Source organism: Emydura macquarii, unplaced genomic scaffold, assembly GCF_026122565.2.
Source record: "Emydura macquarii macquarii isolate MOO-44397 ecotype Brisbane River unplaced genomic scaffold, CSIRO-AGI_Emac_v2 contig_1045, whole genome shotgun sequence".
In the NCBI taxonomy this organism is placed as follows: domain Eukaryota; kingdom Metazoa; phylum Chordata; order Testudines; family Chelidae; genus Emydura; species Emydura macquarii.
This window is the reverse complement of record NW_027131182.1, coordinates 11,821,412-11,843,249: the sequence shown is the minus strand read 5'-3', so window position 1 is coordinate 11,843,249 and position 21,838 is coordinate 11,821,412. Positions and strand designations below refer to the sequence as shown.

Genomic DNA, 21,838 nt, shown 5'->3' with positions numbered 1-21,838 from the left:
TTTCTTCCTCTAACACACACACAGACACACATCTGGAAGTAGCACACAAAGTAGAAACATTCCAGAAATATTTTAAATCATCCTTGCTTAGGCACTGGGGAGGATTTAAGTTCCTACCAATACTGTAACATTTTAAAACATCAAGGGCACTATTTTCAAAATTTGGTATGGCTCCTTCACAATCAGAAAATAAGGAATGTATGCCATATCTTTGTGAAGAGCAAAAACCACTGTCATTTCTTTCTTTTTATCATAATAAGAACTTCAAAACTGCAGAATGGGTTTCCTAATATGGTTCAAAGAGCAGGGAAAAAAGACACCGCTGATCTGAACTTTCTTCCATTTTAGAACGAATCTTGAACCAAATAATTTAAGGTTCTGAAATATTCAGATTCCTTTCTCTATTTATGTAAAGAAGAGAGACAGGCAGTTACTTTGATGTTTATATCACTGCAGACACAGTGTGCTCTGTCATGGAGACTTTACTTGTATTGTCCTAATCTAAAATGAAAATGATTCCAATTGAAGACATATGGCTGTTCTTTGTGAACAGGAAAACAAACTGGAAGCAGAATTTCTGGCTATCTTAAGGTCAGAGAACCTATTCTACCAAGATTTGCTACCCAGCTTTACAGACTCAAGAGGCTTAAATCATTCAGGTAGTTCAGAAAAGCACCTGAAATTTCTGATGCTCTCCTGAAGTGAATCTGATCCCTGAATTTTGTGGCGTTACTCCCACCTGTAGTTCTTAATTTCCTCATAGAGTGTTGCCTGTCTGAATTCACTGTATCAGACTTGCCCTCACTAGTACAACCCCCGTGATGAGAGAGGTAATGGAGCAGACCATGAGTTCACAGACTTCAACTGACAGAACCACTGGACTCATCAGAGTCCCTGTAGTTTAAAGCAGGCCTTTCATGTTGGATTGCAAAAGACATGTTCCAAGTAGACCAGTCCAGAAGATGAAGAAGAAGTAGTGCAGCCCAGATAGTTCTATATAAAACAACTCAAGTTATAGATAAAAACAAAATCATAAGGAAGATGTCTGTAACTCAGAATCTGGTGAAAAAGGTAGTCAGACAGTTCTTGTGGAGAACCAAAAAGAACCTGCAGGGCCTTTCACATCAGACTACATAGATTTTTTTATTTAAATTGGTGCGTCCTTATCGTAGGTTTCTTTTGCACAGTTAGGAGGAATTGAGATCCCAAATGTCTCATTTTCCTCCCTCTTAAGAGTTATGCTGACAACGAGAGAAATCCCATAAAGGTGCAAAGGTTCTGGGTGTTTAGATATGGTTGCCATCACAATCCTACCAGGGCTGAGAACCATATTTTCCTTCAACCATGAGAGTGTGATGAGGATTAACAAACCAATTAAAAGCCAGATGGATAAAGTATTCATCGTAATATGATATAAATGTATCATGATTTTAAGTGGGGTGCCACATACCTCACATAAAAGGAATAACAGTCTGCTAGTGCTTCTAGCTTGTGGAGTTAACCCCTTTAGCTCAAATGTTAGAAGTCTGTGCTTTGGTACTGATGATCCCATGCTGACGACATGTGTTGGGGTCACTTTTTCTAAATGAAATAGAAATTTGTATCAAGATCTTTGTCTCTGCGGTATATACTGCATTTCTCACCTTGGCATCTAAGCCCTGATTTAATTCATTCACCCTCCTGCCGCCCCCTTTAAAAAAAAATCTCATTAAAGCTTAACAGATACAAAAAATAAATGTTTAACATAAAACTGAGAACAAACATTTAATGATATTGTATAATACAATTTTACTAGTAAAACATCTCTGATTTTTCAGATTAAAAATTCACAAACACACTTGTTTCTTGATTGCTTCGTAGACTGAGGGCCTGATCCTGATCCTAGTAGAGTTAACGGAGGTTTTCCCATTTCAGCAGGGTCAGCATTGGACCTAAAGAGTTTGTCATAATTATTTATTGGTAAGTTTCATAAACACTTGATAAACACTAACTGAAATTAAAAGTATTACTTCAACCTTTAGTTCCAAGCAATGGGCATGTGGAGATGCTATTAGTATCAAGTACATTATGAAATATACTAATTAATAAAACATCTGTGGTGTTTTTAAGGTTAGATAGTATAAACACAGCTTTTTAGCTGTGAAAAGTGTTTTAGTCGTTAGGTTCTTTTTGATGATTTGTAACAAAAACAAAAACAAAAAGAGGAAAATTCCCTACTGGGGCATGTGGTTAAAGTGCAATTTGCAGGAGGTCTGACCTTGGGCACTGAACAAACAAGGGAAGAGTTTTTAAAGCTAGCAGATGGTGTAATATTTCCCATATCAGGCTCAAAGGATCTTATAGAGAAGCTAAGATAATTTTATGGCTCAAGGCATTATATTTTACAGCAGTCAGCGATGATAATATGGCTTCCTTCTCCTCTGCCACATCTCCAGTACAGAGCTAGCCATATCATTCTAGGAGACCAGGTTTTCCAGAATTCCATGACCGTAGAATGATCACAGAATTATTTACTAGCCTATGGGTTTAGTTAATCTCTCCAGTCGACTGGTTCATACGGCATTCATCCAATGGAGGAGAGAACTAATAACCTCATGGGACTGTATTGTGTGAGTCACAAGAAGACGTATAGTAAATGGAAAAACAAAACAAGAAAACGTGTGGGCTTGGCAACTGTGTTAAGTACAGAAATGTAAAGACTAAAAATAAAGAATGCTCACATCTGTACTCAAAGCAAAGCTGGTGCATCAATGAAAAAGCTAATATCTAAGGCTAAGGACATGACTAGCTGTGAAAGCATGTGCTGCCTGTGTGGGATCATTATGGAACAGAAACAACTAAAGGAAATTACTTATGAGTCAATTCATTTGGATAAAATAATTGCCAACTCTTATTCCAAATGGTCTTCCGTTTTCAGAACCAAACCTTTTTTGTGAGGCTCTGAAACGGTTCAGATTAGCTTCCCATGGGGAGGAAGGGAGCAGTGTCTGAGCACCTACCAGCACTGTTAAAAACAGAGAGTATAATTATCCCTCTTCCATAGATGGTGAAACTGAGGCATAGCAAGACTGTGTGACTTACCCAAGGTCACACAGCAAGTCTGTAGCAGAGCTGGAAAAGAACCCAGGTCTCATGTGCCTTAACCGTATAATTATAATTTCTCCTTGCAATACTCCATGAGAGGCTGTCCCTATGGAATTCCTCCTGGGACTAGATGCAGGCGTGCCAAAAATCTCACAGGAAAAGCTGCTCTCATGAGATTTCCAGGCCAATTTTGAAGATCACAGAGATTTACATAGTTTAGATAAGATTGGGGAAAGTATCCAGAATTTTGTAAATTCATCTGAACTCCAAGCCTTTTGAGGGTATATTGATCCCTAGTGAAAACCTTATGATTACAAAACCACATAGGTTTCATGAAGAAAACCAGCGAGTTAGATCTATATGAATCCATAGCCCTCTGTGTCTGCTTGCAGTTCTAGGTTCACAAGAAACCTGAAATTCCAAGCAAACCTGGAGCAAAAGCCAGCAAAACTTACATTTTCACCATTCCTTGATCCATGTTCTGATCTCAGGAGCACCCTCCTAACTTTAAACAGGCTTCTAGTGAGGGGAGGCTTAGTGGCAACCCAGCTGTCTGTTATTCTCTCCTCTAATTGGCCACTTTCTCCTTCTTTAGTTCTTTGGGATCAGCCAGCTGCCCCCATCTTCAATTTTCAGTGGGAGAACAGCAAAGATAGTTTAAGGCCCCTCCTTTCCTAATCCAAATGGCCTTTGGAGGTGCAGGCTGTGCTGAGACACGGAGCAGGGTTTTCACTACCACAGATTACCCAAGTGAAGGCTGGGGCATCTCATGCCCAGAGGAATACAAGTCTCAGTCAGCTATTTTCTAATTTGCTGTATACATTCAGAATACTATATTATCATCGTACAGCAAAATGGGGAGCTATGTCCATCATATATGTTTAGCTTCTCACCACACATTTTTCCATGTTGTTTTCCACATCTGTAATTCATCTGCTTGAGACTTTTTTCCCCAAGAATTGACAATCATAAGAAAAAAGTTCTGGCAATCCATCCTAACCCTAACTCAAAATCTAGACCAATGAACCTGTATAGAGGAAATAAAAATTCAAGTTGAAGGGTAAAGCATTTTAAAGGCCTGAAAACTTGTGCAGCATCAAGGTACTCGAGGACTGAAAAGTAATTAAAAGACAGGTACAGAAAGATAACAGACAGTTCTGTTAAATAGACATTGATGAATAAGTAATTCATTAGTCAGTATTTTTTGTGATGATGTAAATCTTTATGCAACAACAATACTTTTGGAACTTGTGAGATGCACTCTTGGAAAGTGTGTGTATACACACTATATATATTTGTGAGTTCTCTTCCACTTAAAATTAAACTCTAGATGAAACTGAAGAGAAAAAAAAACAACCCTCCTTTGCAATATGCTTGGGATTTTTTGCATGTTATCAGTGTGACTCTCTGCTATCAGTGTGATTGCAAAGGCTATCCCAGTTTTTCATGTTCTTTTTCTGCTGCCCATTGAGATTTGGATGGATTCCCTCCACTCAAAACAGACACTGTTCCTCCACCCATTAGAGATAACTTTTGTAATTGTACAAACATCACAGTGCAAATCCTGTTCTGATAAATGTGAAGCATCAAATCTGTGAATGAGGCTTTACAGCATGTTCTTTTCAGCAGTTATAAACAAGATAGGAATATTGTATCTGACATAACAAAATCTGTACCTCACTGGGCAGCTTTCTCAACAAAAATAAAAACTTTACATCTTTACACAGGGGACTTCTTAGAGTTGGAGTTGGTGATTATGGGGAAACTAAGACATACAAATACTTTATTGTTTTTGTGGAAATTAGCCAAGAAGCCAGATAAAACACTTTAGAAGAGGCTAGCTAGGAAACAAATCAAAGACCTAGATGACCCTACTGGAAAAATAAATTCTAGAGCTTAGCATCTGGTTCTTGCAGTTGTCAGCTCACTCAGTGAATGGGCCAGACTGATTAGCTGCTTCTCTACTGAATAGAGGGAAGAGAGTAAAGACCACACCATATCAACAGTAGCAGGCAGTACCAACTGAATGCTTATAATCTACAGTGATATTGGTAAAAGTGTTTACAAAAAGCCTAATTTTGTTTTAGTTTGTGTCTATGACGTGTGTCACAATTTGGTTGGGATGAAGATGGGTATGGAAGCTTAGACAGAAGTGTTCAAAACTTTCAGTGTAAAAAACCAACAACAAATCAACAGAACCTTTGACTTACAGGTTTAAAATTTGGGCCAGGTTTGCTAAAGTTCACGGACCATTCCACCAAATCTGAGAAGCTTCCAATGAAGTTGAACTGACATTTGGTTTCAAGTGAAAATGTATGTTTTGATGTGAAATCAGGAGAAACCTGTTGACTTTTAAAGAAGTTTTTGTTTGAAACAAAAACTCAAAGAGAAATTTCAGATTTGTGAAGCCATTTGATAATGGAAGAAGAAAAACATCTTCCCATGAACCCACTAAAAATAGATATGACAGAGTTTTACAATAGTCCCATTCAGAACCTGGTTGTTACTTAAGACATCAGACAAATTACCTTCCTCTTCTCCATGTTGCCAGCTTCCACACAGTGATCGCCACTCGCTTTTCCACAGTGAGGACAGCTCTCATTCTGGTGTCCTTGCACCACAGTTCTGGGGCGAGCACGACAGTTCCAGGAAGGAGGATTTGTGCATCCAAAAGTCCTGCAGCCACTGCTCGTCATCCCATACATGCGTCATGATGCAATCCCACCACTCAGTACTTGTTTCCTGAGCTGATTACAGACAGTCCACCATGTGCAGCTATTCTATGATTGCCAGCAGCAATCTTGAATAATTTGTTTCCATGCAGACAGCAGGGCAGGCATCACTAATTCATTGTATCTCGCAGCTCCTGAAATACTGCAGGACCAGCTGCGTTGTGTTTATAACACTCATCACCAGACTCATCACCAGTTCAGGATCCATGCTGTCAAGCAGAGATGGCAGGCACACAGTTTACAAGGGCTGTTGAAAAACAGTGTGAAACGAAGTCAGAAGCCCATGGAATGATGGGACAGAAAGAACTGCATCTTGGGATGGTGATGCACCATGATCCATTCCCAGAGCTCCCAGTGGCAGAGGGTGGCAAGTTGGACAGTGGGATAGCTACTCACAATGCAACACTCTCTGTCGATGCAAGAGCAATGATTGTAGACATGCTCTGTCGACAGAAGGAGCATTATATGGATGTGCACAACTAACGTAATTAAAGCAGCTTATGATCTCTGATGAATGAACTCTGTAGTGTAGACATGGCCTGACTCAAGCCAAATGCCCATTAAAGCAGAATCAGTAGTATAATGGGGCCCTGCTCCTTCCCCTTCCTTTTCCTGCAGAAACTGCACAGAGGCCTCCTGGTGTGCTCTCAGTGAAGCTTTATTTAAAGTCTCCCTCACCAATATCACCACAGTCCCCCATGCTCCCACCTCTTTTCAGTCTTTGCCAAAGTTTAGGCTCTCTCAGCAGGACCTGAGGGAACAGAGGTCTCCTTACTCTGAGCCCTCTATGTGACTAGCCCCAGCTAGCCTTGTTTGTCTCTCTCTTTCCTTCCTGGGCCTCCCTTTTTATCAGCTCTGGGCTGATGGGGCCAACTGAATGTTTACCTCACCCAGCCCACTAGCCCGATAAGATCATTACCCCAATCAGCTTCTCCTGGGGCATTAATTAGCCTCCAGGTGATTGGAGTGCAGGCTCACCTACACACCTCCAGCACTCTGTCACAGGCAGGGCCCAAGCATAAATTTTTTGGGCCCAGTACAAACTTGTAACACAGGCCCCCTCACACACACATACCCATAGGGGTTGCAGCCCTTTCCCCCCCATGTGGGGTCTCCCTACCTGTAACTAGATCTTCACATTTTGTATTTGTAAACACATGTCCTTACATAGTTTCCATCAATTTATTTACAAACTCCCGTGATTAATGATGCTAAACTCTGAGTTAAATTCTGATCTCATTTACACCACAATGACATCAATGGAATTACAAGTGTAATTGAGGGCAGAATTTGGTCCTAACTCTTTCTTTAAAAGGCTCACAGACTCAGCCATTATCTTGTCACCTCCTGCAGTCCCTAAAATATTAATTATTCTTTCAGTATTTACAAGTGTTACTCTACATGTTAATCCTAGAAGTGACTGAATCATCCTCAAAAAAGAAAACCTGTATATATCAACTTGGCTTACAATAGCAACTGTGACATATCCAATTACTAGGTAGCATTTTGAAACAAAAAAATTAAGTGGCTGCATTTTTTTTAAACAGCACAGAGAATACAAGAAGGCACTTTCAGAACTTCAGACTCCAGTGTCAAGTCTTCAAGTAAAATTTGATATTCATTATTATTACTAAATGTGATAAATCACTGATTTGGACAGAATACATAAAGCCTTCGTACTTTCTGATGCCATTTCAATTCTTGAGCTAGGCAATGAAAACTGAAAAAAATTGATATAAAAAGCCCCTACTTTCTTATTTTCAGGGTCTCTGCACCTCCCCCCATTAAAATTCCTCTTTAAAACAAAAGCATACCATTTCAACAAACAAATTAACTATATAGGTGCCTCCATATGTTATTTATTTTTAAGGTTGATGCATTTGAAAAATCTGTATTGCATTAAATAGGAAGTACATCTAAATATGACATATGGAGATCTTCCAGATGATTAAACTGTAAAATATAATTTGGTACTTGTGACATGCTGCTGGGAGCAGCCAGGCTGATTCAGCCCTCTGCCACTGGTGCCCTAAGCAGTACACCGATGACGTGCTCCTCGTGGTCCAGGACCCGGGCGACCTGGTGCGGGTGGAGGCCTGCCAAGAGGTCTACTTGGCGACCTCCTCCACCCAGGACAACTGGGTCAAGAGCTCTGGCCTGATGGTTGGGGCTGGATGGAGGGCGGAGAGCGAGCTCCCTCCCACCCGCACTTCAGGCCATCCAGTGAAGCACAGGTCCTCTGCTCTATCTGGGCCTGTACCTTTCTGCCACCCATCCTTCTCCGCCAAATAACTGGCAGGATTAGGAGGGCAGAGTGGCTGAGCGTCTCCAGAGGTGGAAAGGACTGCTCTGGTGCCTCTCCCTGAGGGGGGGAGCACTGGTTCTTAACCAGCTGGTCCTGTCCATGTTCTGGCACCGACTCAACACCCTGGTCCTTACCCCGAGTTTCCTGGCCAACCTCCAGAAGACAATTCCGGAGTTCTTCTAGCCAGGACTGCACTGGGTCTCTGCAGGGGTCCTGAGTTTCCCCCTGGAGGAAGGAGGACAGGGCCTGTGCTGCATCCACAGCCTTGCCCCCCGCTGCTCGGACCTACCTTGAGTGGGTCCTGAGGGAAGGTGCTCCCTGCCCTCCCCTCACCCTGGGCCTTCCAGACCTCTTCATCAGACCCCTGCCCCATGAGCTCCCCAACGGCCTCCTCCGCACACCCCGAGCTGGCCACTGGCACATCTCCACACTTTCCATTTCCTCACCCTTGTGTCCTGCCTGACACCAAGTGGTGGGACCTCTTACCACCTATCGAGGGCGAGAGACCCCAGTGGGCCAGTGTGTATTCTACCTTGGTTCCATTGCCCACCGGGGATATCAGCTGGCGGCTCCTTCATGGCGTGGTTCACCCCCCATCCTGAAGCCTGTCCCTTTTGCAGTGTGAGGGAGACCCTGGCATACGTCTAACTGGAGTGCGCCAGGTTGCAGCCTCTATTCCAGCTCCTCCAGAACCTCCTTCTGAGGTTCTGGCTGCATTTCTCTCACACCTCCTGATCTACATACACCCTCTCTGCGGACCCACAAAGTCACGGGACCTTCTTGTCAACCTCCTCCTCACCTTGGCCAAGGTGGCCATCTACAACACCAGGGAGAGGAGGCTGGCTGACGCGTTGCTCTGTGACTGTGGGGCCTCCTTCTGTTCCTCTATCCAATCACATCTCCGAGCAGAGTTCCTCTGGGCTACATCCACTGACTCCTTGACTAACTTTGAGGAGCAGGGGGTGCTTTCCAGGGTTCTCCGCTCGGTGTCCCTGTCAGGTTCCCTTTGTTTAGCCCTTTGACCTTCATGTCCATCCCTGTTTTTTCATTTGTTGTCCCCTGTAATTAGTTGAGTCCCAGGCTCAGTAGCTCCTCTCCTCAGGCTGGGGGAGGGGCTTTTATCCCAGTACCCAAATAGTACTGGTGCCCTAATTAAAAGGAATGGTAAGAGGCTAAGTGAACCCTGCACAGGATGGGTTAACGGGGAGCAGCTGCTGGGCTTGTTAGGCCAGGCTCCATAAAGGATCCCAGGAAGGAAGTACAGGAGGAGAAGCTGCAGCAGAGGGTGAACTTCCCTTCCCTTCCCTTCCCTTCCCTTGAGCAGTGAAGCTGCTGGGGCTATTAGGCCGGAGTGTATATTAGTAGATGGTGGTAGGATAGTTTGTAAATAGTGAGCACTGGTGAGAGTATGAAGCTGATGTTTGTGTGTGATTTGTGGGTGCAGGGGACCTGACCAGCAGAGGGGCCTGCATGAACCTGCTACAGTATTGAAAAATTTCTCTTCTTTCTCTGCTCATGGTATACATTTCTATTTAGAGACATTAGGGACTTTTTTGTCCATTTGCTCTGGTAAAATTTTACTAGCACTTTTAGCAGAAGAATCCCATGTGTTTCTATATCGCTGTACCAAGATTTTATTAAATTAAAAAGAAAACTAAAATCCCTAAGAGATTGGGTCTGATTCTGACCTCATGCAACCAGTGTAAATCAGAAGTGATTCCACTGAAGTGAATGGAATTACCCTGGTGTAAAAGTAATGAGAGGTCAGAACCTGGCCCATTGACTTCAGTGGAACTACACCTGATTCAGCATGAGATCAGATTCAGCCCCATAGGCAGAGGCTTAAACTTTGGGGGATGAGCTTCAGCTGCAGAGTTCTGATTCATAACAAAATTTTCCCAACCATGAAGGTGTTTGGACCTGGGATTTTAGTTCAGCACATTACAGAGGTAGGGACCAGCTGCAAAGTTCAGGATGTTTGGTCTAGGTCCACTTCTAATAAATATATTTTAAAATCAAATGGCTGCAAATCAGCATCTCCTTCTCTTAATTGCTGGGACCTCACTGCATTCCTCTGGGTTTTTGCTGCATCAAAAACTAATACCTAAAGCAGAGCAGGGAGTTTTATGCTTTAGATGTTACCTGCTGTTGCAGAAGAAACCCAGAAGTCTGAACTGAGCTGTTGGCAGGTAAAAGCCTTTCAATTCATCTTTATACTAAAAAATAATGTTGATATTAGAGATGAGCAAAATAAATAGTTTGCTACATGAACTCTGATTATTTGACATGAGTGAAGTTCACCCCTTTAGGTTTAAGTGGGACATAGGCTTTCCTGCACAGGATGAACTTCACCTTTAGCGACTGGCAAACTGTTTTGGAAAAATAAGAGTTCTGTCCCTTCTCCCACTCCCCACTGATGCGTCACCCATTTCTACAGCCAAACTAAGTCTTTTTCACTTCTGGTTTCTGGCTGCAGCTGGATGTGCCAAAATACCACCAGGCGGCTTGTTCTCTCTGCTAGTTTTGAAGACCCGAGAGTTTGGACAAGTTTTCAGTGCTAATGCAAAGTAAAGCCAAATGTTGCACCTCACTGTACCCAGCCTCTTCCCAGAAGTGCAGTGGTGACACATCTATCTTGAACACAAGTCCCATGACATCTTATTGTCAGACATGCAATATTAAGCCACACATCAAACTGTTAATCAAAACCAAAGGGCAAGTCTTCCATAGGTGTAATAGATGCATCTGTAAAAATGTACATTAATCTCTTGCTCCTTCAACCCCCTGTATTTCCACATATATAAATGCAGAGTGTAAAGCGTGTAATAAATACATCTACAAATGTGTTGCCTCCAGGACTGGCAATTTATCCGTAAATGTCTTATACTTCTTTGATGTTACTGCTGTAAATATCACCTTTACAGATTCTGGCTGTCCCCTGCAGCCCTTCTTGAACATAAGGAAAGAAAAAGGCCAAAAAGCCTCTCCCATCTCTTGCACCATGCATAGGGTTTGGCCAGAATTTTGCTGGGATCCAATCCTTGCACCCTCTAGATAGATCCACAAAAGGATTTAGGGAAACAATTGCCACTTTAGATACCTAAATCCAAAATTTAGATCCTCAAAATCCCTGCTCAGCTGCTGCCTAGTCCTGTAAGTTCCTAAAGTTCCTAAATTTCTGCCAATAAAGTCCCATGCCACCCCTGCAATGGGCCCATGTATCTAGATTGCACCTCAACCCCATCAGGATTCACAAACTAGCCGTGATGCTGCTTATCTGACCTATGGAGCCCGATCCGGTAGGGTTGCTCAGAGATCACCTTAGAGCAGGTCTACCAGATTGGGCTCCACACAAGACAGCTGGCAGAGGAGGAGCTCCTCTTATACCCTATGATAAGAACTCTAATAAGTATTAGAACTCACCAAGGATGTGAGAGACCTGGGTTTGAATCCTTATTCTGTCTAATTTAGAGCAAAGGCAAAAACCTGACTTTCCCACACCCCAGGAAAGTGCCCTAATCACTGGGCTATACCATCACACTCTGGCCCAACAAATGTTTTAACATTTTATACAAAGTGGAACAGCTTCAACAAGAGAGACTGAGAGAACACAATCCAGAATATCTCTTAGCCCAGTGGTTGGGACATGCAGTTGGGGGGTGGGATAATGTGGTTAAAGTCCCTTCTCTGAATCCGGCAGAGAAGGGATGTGAACTCATGTATCCCACATTGTGGGCATGTGCTCAAACCACTAGACTATTGATGTGGGGCTACAACTACCACCTCCTCCTATGTGAGAAAGTCCTAAGCTGGTTTAGACATCAAGGAGACTGTAAATCCTGAGCTGAGGGAGGTGCTTAACTCTGGGTTGGAGTTAGGTGCCTAAATCCCTTTGAGGAGTTAGGCTGAGGTGGCTCCTTGCTCAGCATATTGGCTTTGGTGAATCCCCTTCTTAGGTGCCTAACTCTCCCCATGCATTGTGTAGGGAACTTGGGCACCTAACTCAAGGCGTTAGAGTCCACTGGGCAGCAGGGTGCCTAAAGTTAGGCCAAATGTTGCAATGCCTATGTCCCCTTTGTGCATTTAGCCGTAGGTGCCTGTAACAGGGGCCCTCACCCTTACAGCACAGCCTGGTGCAGCACCACCATTGCATCTCTGCCTCAGTTTCCCTGAACGAGAGTTTCAGTACACCCAATGAGGCCTGCCTGTCAACAGAGGCTCCTGGGGAGAGGAACAGATCCCAGAATGTAGAAAGAGAGCTCCTACATGGGTGAGTTTCCAAAAAGAAGGGACTATGAATGCTAAATCTCAGAGTAAACTGGCTCTCATGAAAGACTTTGCCAGCCAACATCATAAGCCCTCAAAAAAGAGGAATTGTCATGTCCTAAGAAGGGTTGTTGTGGTTCAGCCTGCCGTGGAGATCTTGAACCAAGAAAAGAGACCCTCCCCCAGCTAGTGATGAGAGGCCCTTGACTCCAAAAAGCCTTCTGGGTCCTGAAGGCCTCACTTGAAGAGACCTGGGACATATTTGGTGTTGATGGACTAAGGTTGACTCAACCTCTTCACCATCCAGCTAGTGATGCTGAGGGGGAGGCCTATTTGTGTGAAGTTCCACATCTGGGGCTAAACAAACTTTCACCAACAGGAGTTGGTCCACTAAAAGATATTACCTCACCCACCTTGTCTCCCTCATATCCTGGGACCAACATGCTACAACAACACTGCAAACAACAATTCCAGTTACTAAGTGAGTTAATTAGTGCCAGGTGAGACTGAGTTGCCTCATTCCCCCTCATGCAGCCTGTCAGAGGTAGACTGAGCCCCTGACTCCTTCAGAGGGCCAGCGACCCTCTGACAGGGGCAAAAGAGGACAAAATGCGGGCAGGCGTATGGCCCTAATCATCTCCAAACTAGCTCATGGAGCTGGTCAGGCATACAGCAGAGAGCATGCTGTACTGTCTCTACGGGTCGATTAGATTTCAGCATTTATATAGTAACTACAGTCCTAGCATGGTATGGTTTTTTAAGTTTGCATAACCTCCAAATTGCAGCAATAGGACAGTTAATTTGAGATATTAAATAAATAAGTGATAAAAGTGTCTTGTAAGGTTTACTTATTTTTTTTAAACTGCCATAAAAAAAGATTTATAGATAGAACAAAATGTAAAAGAAAAATATTTTTGTAACTGGGCCCTTCAATAAATGTAAAGTGTTTGCATTTGCTGTGGTACATGAGATTTTGCAGAATGGCAGATCATTTACAACTGTTTGTGCTCAAAGAAGGAAAGTGCAGGAGGTGGCAAGTGATCCTAACAAGAATGCCATTAAGTTTAATAGCGGGACCCTTCTGGAAAATAACTCAGAGATTATATCAATTGAAAAAAACACCCCAGGGTGATTGTCCCCTGCTGCAAGACAAATGCTACAGTACATCAGAATCACTATCAAAACTCAATGTCAAGACAAAGCCAAAACATTTATTTTCAAAGCTGGATACCCCATGAAAGCAATCCATATAAACGACTCTTCCTCCCCCTTCATGTTAAATGATAGACCTGTGTGTAATCATCTCAGCTGATGGGCACTAGTGCAGTAGGGTGACATTTCTCCATAACAAAATAGGGAGTTCAGAAAGTTAAAATTTTTAAAAGTAACTTGCGTCCGAGGAGGAGAGCATTAACGTTTTTGGTTGCATGAAACAAGAAAGCATTTCCATGATTTTTGCTGATATCTCACTCCTGAGGGTAACAAAGGCACAGAGAGCACAGCCACTGCCCAGCCATGTATGCCACTAGCCTGTTGACTGCAATGGTGCTAATCAAATTCATCATGAAGTGGCATGTAAAACTGTCTGACAGCAGAGGCAGAAGTAAGTATCAGGGACCACAGGCCTCAAACCCTGGTCTGCAGGGCTCTTTGGATCTAATAAGTTCCAATCTACCACCCAGTGACCAGCTAGCAATTGCCAGAATAGAAGCTAAACCCTGACAGAAGTCTCCAGTTTTGGACTCTGATTGGCAGAAGGGTGGAGATCCTGACTGGTTCACAGCTTCTGTATAAACCCAACACAGGAACAGGAAGTTGTCCATGCAATTGGAATCTCTCTGCTTTGGAAGGCTTCCCCTGCAATACCTGTTCCTGTTACTTGCTATTGATCCCCTGGCAATCTGACCTGCCTGCCTGCCTGCCTCTTGCCTCCTAGTTTGCCCTCTGGCTTGCTTTGGACTCTGAGTTCCTAGTATCTGACCTGGCTTGATCCCTGACTCCTCCTCTAACCAATAAGTCAGACCTCCCATGTCCCAGTTGTGACAGTAAGGCAGCCATCCCTAGAAACCTTTGGGAGAAGATTGCAGAGTATCTCCATGAACCTTTCATTGAGATCACTCATAAGGGACGTCCCTACATACATAAACAAACTGCTCCACATGTCCCTCCCGCAAGCTAACTCTACAGGGGAGTGAAAACCAGATACCAGCTCTACTTGTTTGCTGTATCACTACTTCTTCTCAGACAAGGAAAATAATGGAGAGTTGATACCTGTGTTTTGTTAACTTGGGATGGGCCAGGCACCATCTTTACACTGATATATTGTAAGGGAAAATGCATGAATACACTTACCCATGGTCCCTTCTCCTTCATAGAGCTCATCCATGCTCAACTGGCAGGACTGGCTAGACCAGCAGAGTCTCGCACAGATCCTAGCTTGCAGCATTGCTGAACTCCAGCCACCCATCTTCCCACTCCTCTTCACTGTTCAAGGCAGGGGTCTGGGGTTCCTCAGAGGTATCCACAGTGGTCTGCACCAAGTATGACATGCAGCTCAATGTAAAAGTGGCAGACCTGCGGCTAAGCCCCAGAGCAACAGCTGGCCTTCCTGACCTTGTGGAATGCCTGACACAATGCCTTTGCTTTCTCGCGGCACTGCTGCTGATCCCTGTCATATCCCTTCGCCTGCATCCCCTGTGCAATCTTTTCATAAGTGTCCAGGAGATCCAATGCTTCCTGTCTACTCCAGGCAGCAGCACCCCTAGTGCATAGAGCTGGCAGAGTTGGTTGGGCAGCTGCACACAACATGGGAGAGCTGCTTGGGGTGCTCGCCAAGTGGGACAATCAGGAAACGGCATTTCAAAAATAGGCAGGGTGTTTTAAGGTGGGGTTGGCTTCTGGTCTTTGTGACCCCTGGGCAGTGGAGTTCACAACTGTGACCAGAGTGGTCAATGCTGGGCATTGTGGGACAACTGCTGGATGACTGTTAGGGTTGACATAGGTCACACAGTGTCTACACTTGCACTGTGTTGACCTCTGTAGGGTGATGATGGCTCAATGCCATTTGGTGACATGGTTTTACTGAGTTGCCTTAACGGGGCGCTTAAATTTGTCTTCAGCCAATGTGAATGTAGACACATATACATATAGGTCTATGCGAGGCAACTTATGTTAACTTAGCTTTGTAGTGTAGACCAGGCCTAAATAAAGAAAGGCCACTGGGAGTTTTGGGTGCCCAATAAATGTAACATTGGGCCTTTGATGAAGGCTTGTAAGAGGTGCTGCTCCCACTGAAATCAGCAACAATAAAACTCCTGCTGACTTGTATAGTATAGAATCCGAGCTGATAAGTCTAAAAACATACTGTACCATATTCATTACAATTAAATCAATCACACTCTAGACTTTAGACATGCAAGTAGTCAATCATAAGGTGGCGCATTTGTATATACTGGAACAATGTTGTAAAAGCAGTTAGTATTTAATGTAAAAAGCTCTTCTATAAACCATGCTTAGAATTATACTTCCAAAATATAATACTTCAACACAATATAGTGTCTTATCTGCTGTGCACTTGACGATATGAAGAAGTATATTTCAGAATATCAAAGCCCTATAAGATTTAGTTTTATGTTATTTTAATAACTATTTTAATTTTAATTATTTTAATAGTTATTTTCCCCTGATTTAGGTGACTTGATCAGGATGAGCTCAAATTAGCAGATGGCTTAAGTTTCCCTATAATCATGGCTTCAGCTAGTATTTGTGAAAATACCGGACCTGATTCTGATCTCATTTACATTGTTTTTACTCCACAGTAACTTCTTTGACATCAGTAGAACTGATTTACACTGGTATAAATAAGATCAGAATCTGGCCCAACATGAAGTAATCATAGCAGGACATAGCACAGGGATGGTGCTATTTTTCAGGAAGATAGGTACATTTTTGCACTTTCATTTTCAGGCTATTTTGAAACTCCTCTTCAATTCCCCCATGAATAGCCCAAGTGCAGCACAAAACTGAGGATAGTCCTTCTGGCTTTAGGCTGTCTATTTCTTCTCTTTGATCTGTTGCTGGGAGCAGATACATAGTGAGATTTCACTAGTGTGAAACCAGTGAAAACCAGCCAGCATGTGGGCACAGTAAGGGAAAAGGCATGTCTTTGTAATCAGTGGAGAGCACCAAAGCCAAGAAATCCAAGCTCTAGACATGCATTTCTGAGTCACTTTCAGTCTCCACGGCAGCTGAGCTGCAGAAGGCCATGAAATCTCCAGACCAAAACTACTGACCTCAGAAGTCTGCTAAACAAGAACGTGACAGACATTATATTTTAACTCTTTCTAGCCAGCTTCACAATTCATGCAAATGGGAAAAGCTTTATGGTTTTTTTTCATTTTGAAACTATCAACATAAATTTTTATTTTACAGTGCTGAGGAATTGATCATTCTGGGGTGAGGGAATCTGTGCTGAGATAATGAGCTAGTTAATTTTAGTCACTGGTTTGAATCCAATTGGGGTAACTAATGCTACCACTGTGTATTGATTGTTTTTGGATGGATATAAAAAGCATTAGTTGCTTCAGTCCAATTCCTAGCCATTCACTGTGACTAATATTACCACGATTGATACCCTTGTTGACAGTCTCAGTGTGACAGGCCAGTGCACATGTGAATGAATATGGAAACAAAATCCCATCTCATTCCTGTAGGAGGTCCATCCAGGTCAGAATTGTAGACCTCTATATAGGCAATGCAGGACAGTTTGCACTGCCAAGTCCAAACTGCACCTGCTCTGTGTGTAAACAGAAGACTTTAATCTCTAAAACTGTTAGGTTAGCACTTCCGACAAGAACTAAATTTAACTTTTAAAAAAATTAATCTTTTCTGTCTGTCATTGAAACTCTTTAGTACCCTGAAATACACTGGATCTGAACCTAGCACTTTGTCTCTGATGGAAAATTTTTCACTCGCCACAATAAACCAGCTGAAAGTATTTAAAATACTTCAATTCATTAATATTTTTCTTGATTAAAATTATGTGGACAAAAAATGCAAGTGTAGTAACATAGTTAAGGTTTACAGATGACTCAGTGAAATGTTTGATTCTCTTTAAAATCCTACCCATGTTTTATTGTAAATGTTAAATTAGTTTCATGTGGAGAGCTTACTGTTATTTATTTTTGGTAATAATTTTATACTCCACATCTCAAAATAGAAAAAAATCTTACTAGTGCCTGCTGACTGTTAGAACCAGGGATATTCAAATAGTAATATTACAGTGTCTGAAATGTTGCTGTTTATTAAAACAAGAGCTAAGAGAATCATTTGTAGTGAACAATTTATTAGCTGAGTTTAGCTTTTTTGTTCCAAGTTGTCTGTGATCAGATTGCAATTTCCATGAGCTTGTACATTAAGAATAATTCAACAACTGTTTTATGCAAACATGTTTCAGCCTGTGGAATTCTGAATGTGTTCATGGGGACTAGGACTGCAACTATTTGATGTTCACAATTGGATATTCAAACATGCTGTGATCAGATATTTATACATTGGTCAAATGGTATGTGCTTGTTCCTTGACAAAATGAGGTTGATTCAGAGTAAAATGTCCAGTTCCTGCTTATTATGAATTCAACTGGTTTTCCATAAACATTCTGTAAGATTTGTTTAAAATGTGCAGTTTTGGTGAATATTCTTGCCAGCATGCTTGCTTAAAAGCCTATTCACAGAAAGTGAGCACAAAAAGGTATAAACATAATGCAACTCAATTCAACTGCAAATTTGGAACAAGTGTTCAAGAATGTTTTTTTAGTTATTCACCCACTTCTAATTAAAATGCTCACATGAATCTCTGGCTGATGAGATGAAATATGAGAAAATTACATTATAATCTTTTTAGCTCTATGGCAATGCAAGTTTTTGCCAAGTTTTTCTTGGCTAACGGTATGGATAATTGTTTTTCTACTATGTACATTTTAGCACTTAAATCATATTATTACCTACATAATGGGTACCGCAACAGTGCAAGGTTCCCTACATCAATATTCCTCAGATTCTACTGTGATTAGATGATATCGTGGTAAGTGACTTAGAAGATGGTAGATAGATTAACAAACAAGGCTACTTCAGATTCTGCTTTTACCATAAATCTGGAGTAATTCATTAACATAACTGGATTTATACTGGTGTAACTGCAATCAAAATCTGGCCCAATAAACTCCTAAATCATTGACCTCTTGGCTCAGATTGCCAACAAGGATGGCACTTTGTGCCATTTGTTGTGGTCTTTTTTGGTGAACTAGATATCCGTCCTCTGAGAAATGTAGAGAGACTATCATATTCATTTCACACAAGCCAATGAACAGCTATCATATAGTAACCTTCTGTCCATACAAATCTGGACTAGCAATCTAGAGTGAACATTTAATCCATTGCTCTAACTTATCCTATCCAATTATATAAATCTAAGGACAGTTTGGATCTCTTGCCATCAGAAATTTTCATTTCCATGAGTGCCTGCCTTTGAGGTTCCAGGGGGATTTAGTGTGCAGACACCGTGTGTGATGCATATCCCTGCTGAACTAGCTAGAATGTGAACATTTCATCATCATGGTATCTAGGCATACAGTACGTGGAGCATATCCATTTATCCAAGTGAGAAAACTTGCTCACAGGATAAAGAAGATAGCTATTCTTTTAGGCTGGATAAGAGCAACGCTCAGGTAAAACAAGTAGCTCTATTTCCCCTCAGACAAATCTGTCTCCCTCAGCACTGTTTTGATGCTGCTTAAAACTCATTTAAAAGTTGCATTGGTGGTTTATTTGAAGACCACTGATGCACCATTACATAGCACTGATGTCCCAAGAGAATCATGGAAATGTAGGGCTGAAAGGGACCTAGAGAGGTCTAATCCAGCCCCCTGCTCTGAGGCAGGACCAAGTATATCTAGATCATCCCTAACACTATTCAGGCATGAGATGCAGCTGAGAGATTTCTCACATCTGCTTTCTTCTGTTATTAGCCATTACACTCTAAATTATGTAGTTAAAAAAATCTATCCTTGGAAATGATTTTTGTTTTTCTGGCTGCCACCTCATCTTGCCTCAGGGGTAAGAACCAAAGTGTCCTGGAGTTCAGCAGTTACACCTAGAATCAGGGTGGAACTTAGTGATACAGGGATAATTAAATTCTCTTTGCCTTTATTGTGGATTCAAACATTCACACCCATATCAAAGGGTAAATCAAGTGAGAACTGCTGACAGGAATGGTGTTTCAGCTTCCCCAGCAGGTAAAAAGGAAGGGGCAAAGTCAGGTTGGAAAGACTCCATTTCATGCTGGAGCAACTTGCTGAAGGATAGCACACTAGTCACATTTATGACTTTTTTTGCTCTTAAAAGAGATGCGTTGATTGTGCTGGACAGAGGATTCATTGGGGGAGAAAGCAGTAATGAATGGATATAATTTTGTTTAACATTATGTAGAGCTCGGCACACCATTATGAATATTTGCTACACATTTGCCCCTTTTTAGTTGATGACTCATCAGGAATAGCCCTAATTTCCTTTGAATGTACGCATTACTCGTAAGTGAGTGTCAAATAGTTTGATGAAAGATATTAAGAGCCTGGGTGTTCATGAACTCTTTACTTCAACTGTTTGCAATTGATTGTGTGCTCGGTCATCTGAATCCACTGAGGCTGGATAAGGAGCACCTATGGCCCACAGTCAGGGGAAGTCCATAGCTGCATCACCTTAGTCAAAATCCAAGAAAGGAATTGTGACCCTTGTTCCCTCTTTGATCCCAGTGGGGAAGTAGTCAGTTATTTGCCTACTTCCCCTTCTGCACTGGATCAGCTCTGACAGTCAGCATGTTGCAGGGGAAAGCAAAGCCCATGCCCTGCCCACTCCCTGCCCTCCTCAGTGGATGTAGTATGGCCCCATGGAGCCTTGCCCTGCCTCACAGTCCCTGTACTCTGATTAGTGACACAGGCAGATCACATAGGATAAGCGATAATCTTATGTATGACCTTTTTTTCTGTTTCCTGACTAGGTGACATCCACTTTTCAACACAAGGCTAGGGAATAAAGCATTTTTGCTTCCAATAATCCTTTGTGTTAAAGTTCATGACACTTTCAGGATTCATTAACATTTGCAAGAATATTTAGTAGCTGTCCAAATACTTGAGAGTAACTGGCAATATAACTGCCCACTAATCACAGTGCACTGAACCTGAATTGTATATTCAGAAAACAGGTAATGTTTTTAACTATTCAATCAGCTCCAATTCTGTGGAACCTGTGGGGTGCGGGAGGGAAAGATCTTTTTTCCACTGTTTGTCTTTTGATTTTTCTATATTTGGTCTGGACACTACAGATCATTTTTACACCAGGATAAACATTCCCTAGAGGATAAACATTCCTGCCTAAAAACTCCCCACTAGGCTAAAGGTCTGGGACCTAGATTCACAAAAGGACTAAAGCTAGGCACCTAAATCCCAGAATCAGGCCCCACTGGGATTCACAAAGCTTCCGTTCAGCTGCCCTCAAACACTGCAGGAGCCCAAATTTGCTCAGTGTCTGAATTTTTGCAGTAAAAGTTCCCTAGGTGCCAATGTTTCTGCTTCTAAGCACACGCACGGTGACCCCATGCCAGCTATTAGCTCCTAGAGATAAGTAAACAAAGGACCTGCATCAACAGCACCAGGGCCAAATTACTTTTGCATGGGATTGCAGAAAAACAGAATATTTCCCTCCCATTTGTAAATCATTTATTTTTTTGCTGGAGAAAGCGAGGCAAGGTTTTGTGGCCAGAAAGTTGCTGGTTTTGAACACAGATAATCACAACTTGAAAAGTAATAGTTTGAGACATCCGCTCAGCCTGCCATGAAAGCAAATTGTCTAACCCTAACGCTACTCACTTACTGTGGAGGACTGTCAGTGATCAGCTTCTTCTGAAGCAAAGAGGCCGAGTCCTGCAAACACTCACTGCCAGGGGTAGTGGTTACTACTACTCTGACTAGAGTCTGATCCCTGCTTTACCTTTTTACACCATAAAGGTACTGAGGAAGTTCTCTTGCTTAGAAGTAGGATAGGACAGATTTAGGCAACCCCGGCTATTGGAGTGTGCTAGGGCAGATTGATGTTAAAAGGAAAAACGGCTGGAGTGCTCCCTGCTGTCTGTTCTGGGCTGTGGGGCAGCCCATATGCAGCTGTGTAAGGCTATGGCAGCCTCAAAAGCAGCATAATGTCCCTGATGTACAAGGTTGGCTTAAAGGCACTTTTGCCCTCCTGCTGTCTGGTCTGCACTTTCTGAACAGATTCAGGCCTCTTGATTTCAGTAGGACTACTCAGGCGTAAAATATATTATACATGCATGTTTTCAGGATTGGGTCCTCTGGCTTCATAATTTTTACCACAAGGCCCTGTTCCCAGGGAGCAGATTTACATGT

General features: G+C 42.4%; 1 long non-coding RNA gene across 1 annotated transcript; it reads right to left on the bottom strand.

The window, feature by feature from the left end:
* Positions 1-1,731: 1,731 nt before the first annotated feature.
* Positions 1,732-6,615, bottom strand: LOC137151296 (uncharacterized). Its single transcript, XR_010919237.1, has 3 exons — positions 6,525-6,615; positions 5,613-6,063; positions 1,732-1,931 (listed from the first exon to the last, which is right to left on the bottom strand). It is a non-coding gene; the product is annotated as an uncharacterized lncRNA (long non-coding RNA).
* Between the last annotated feature and the right edge of the window lie 15,223 nt (positions 6,616-21,838).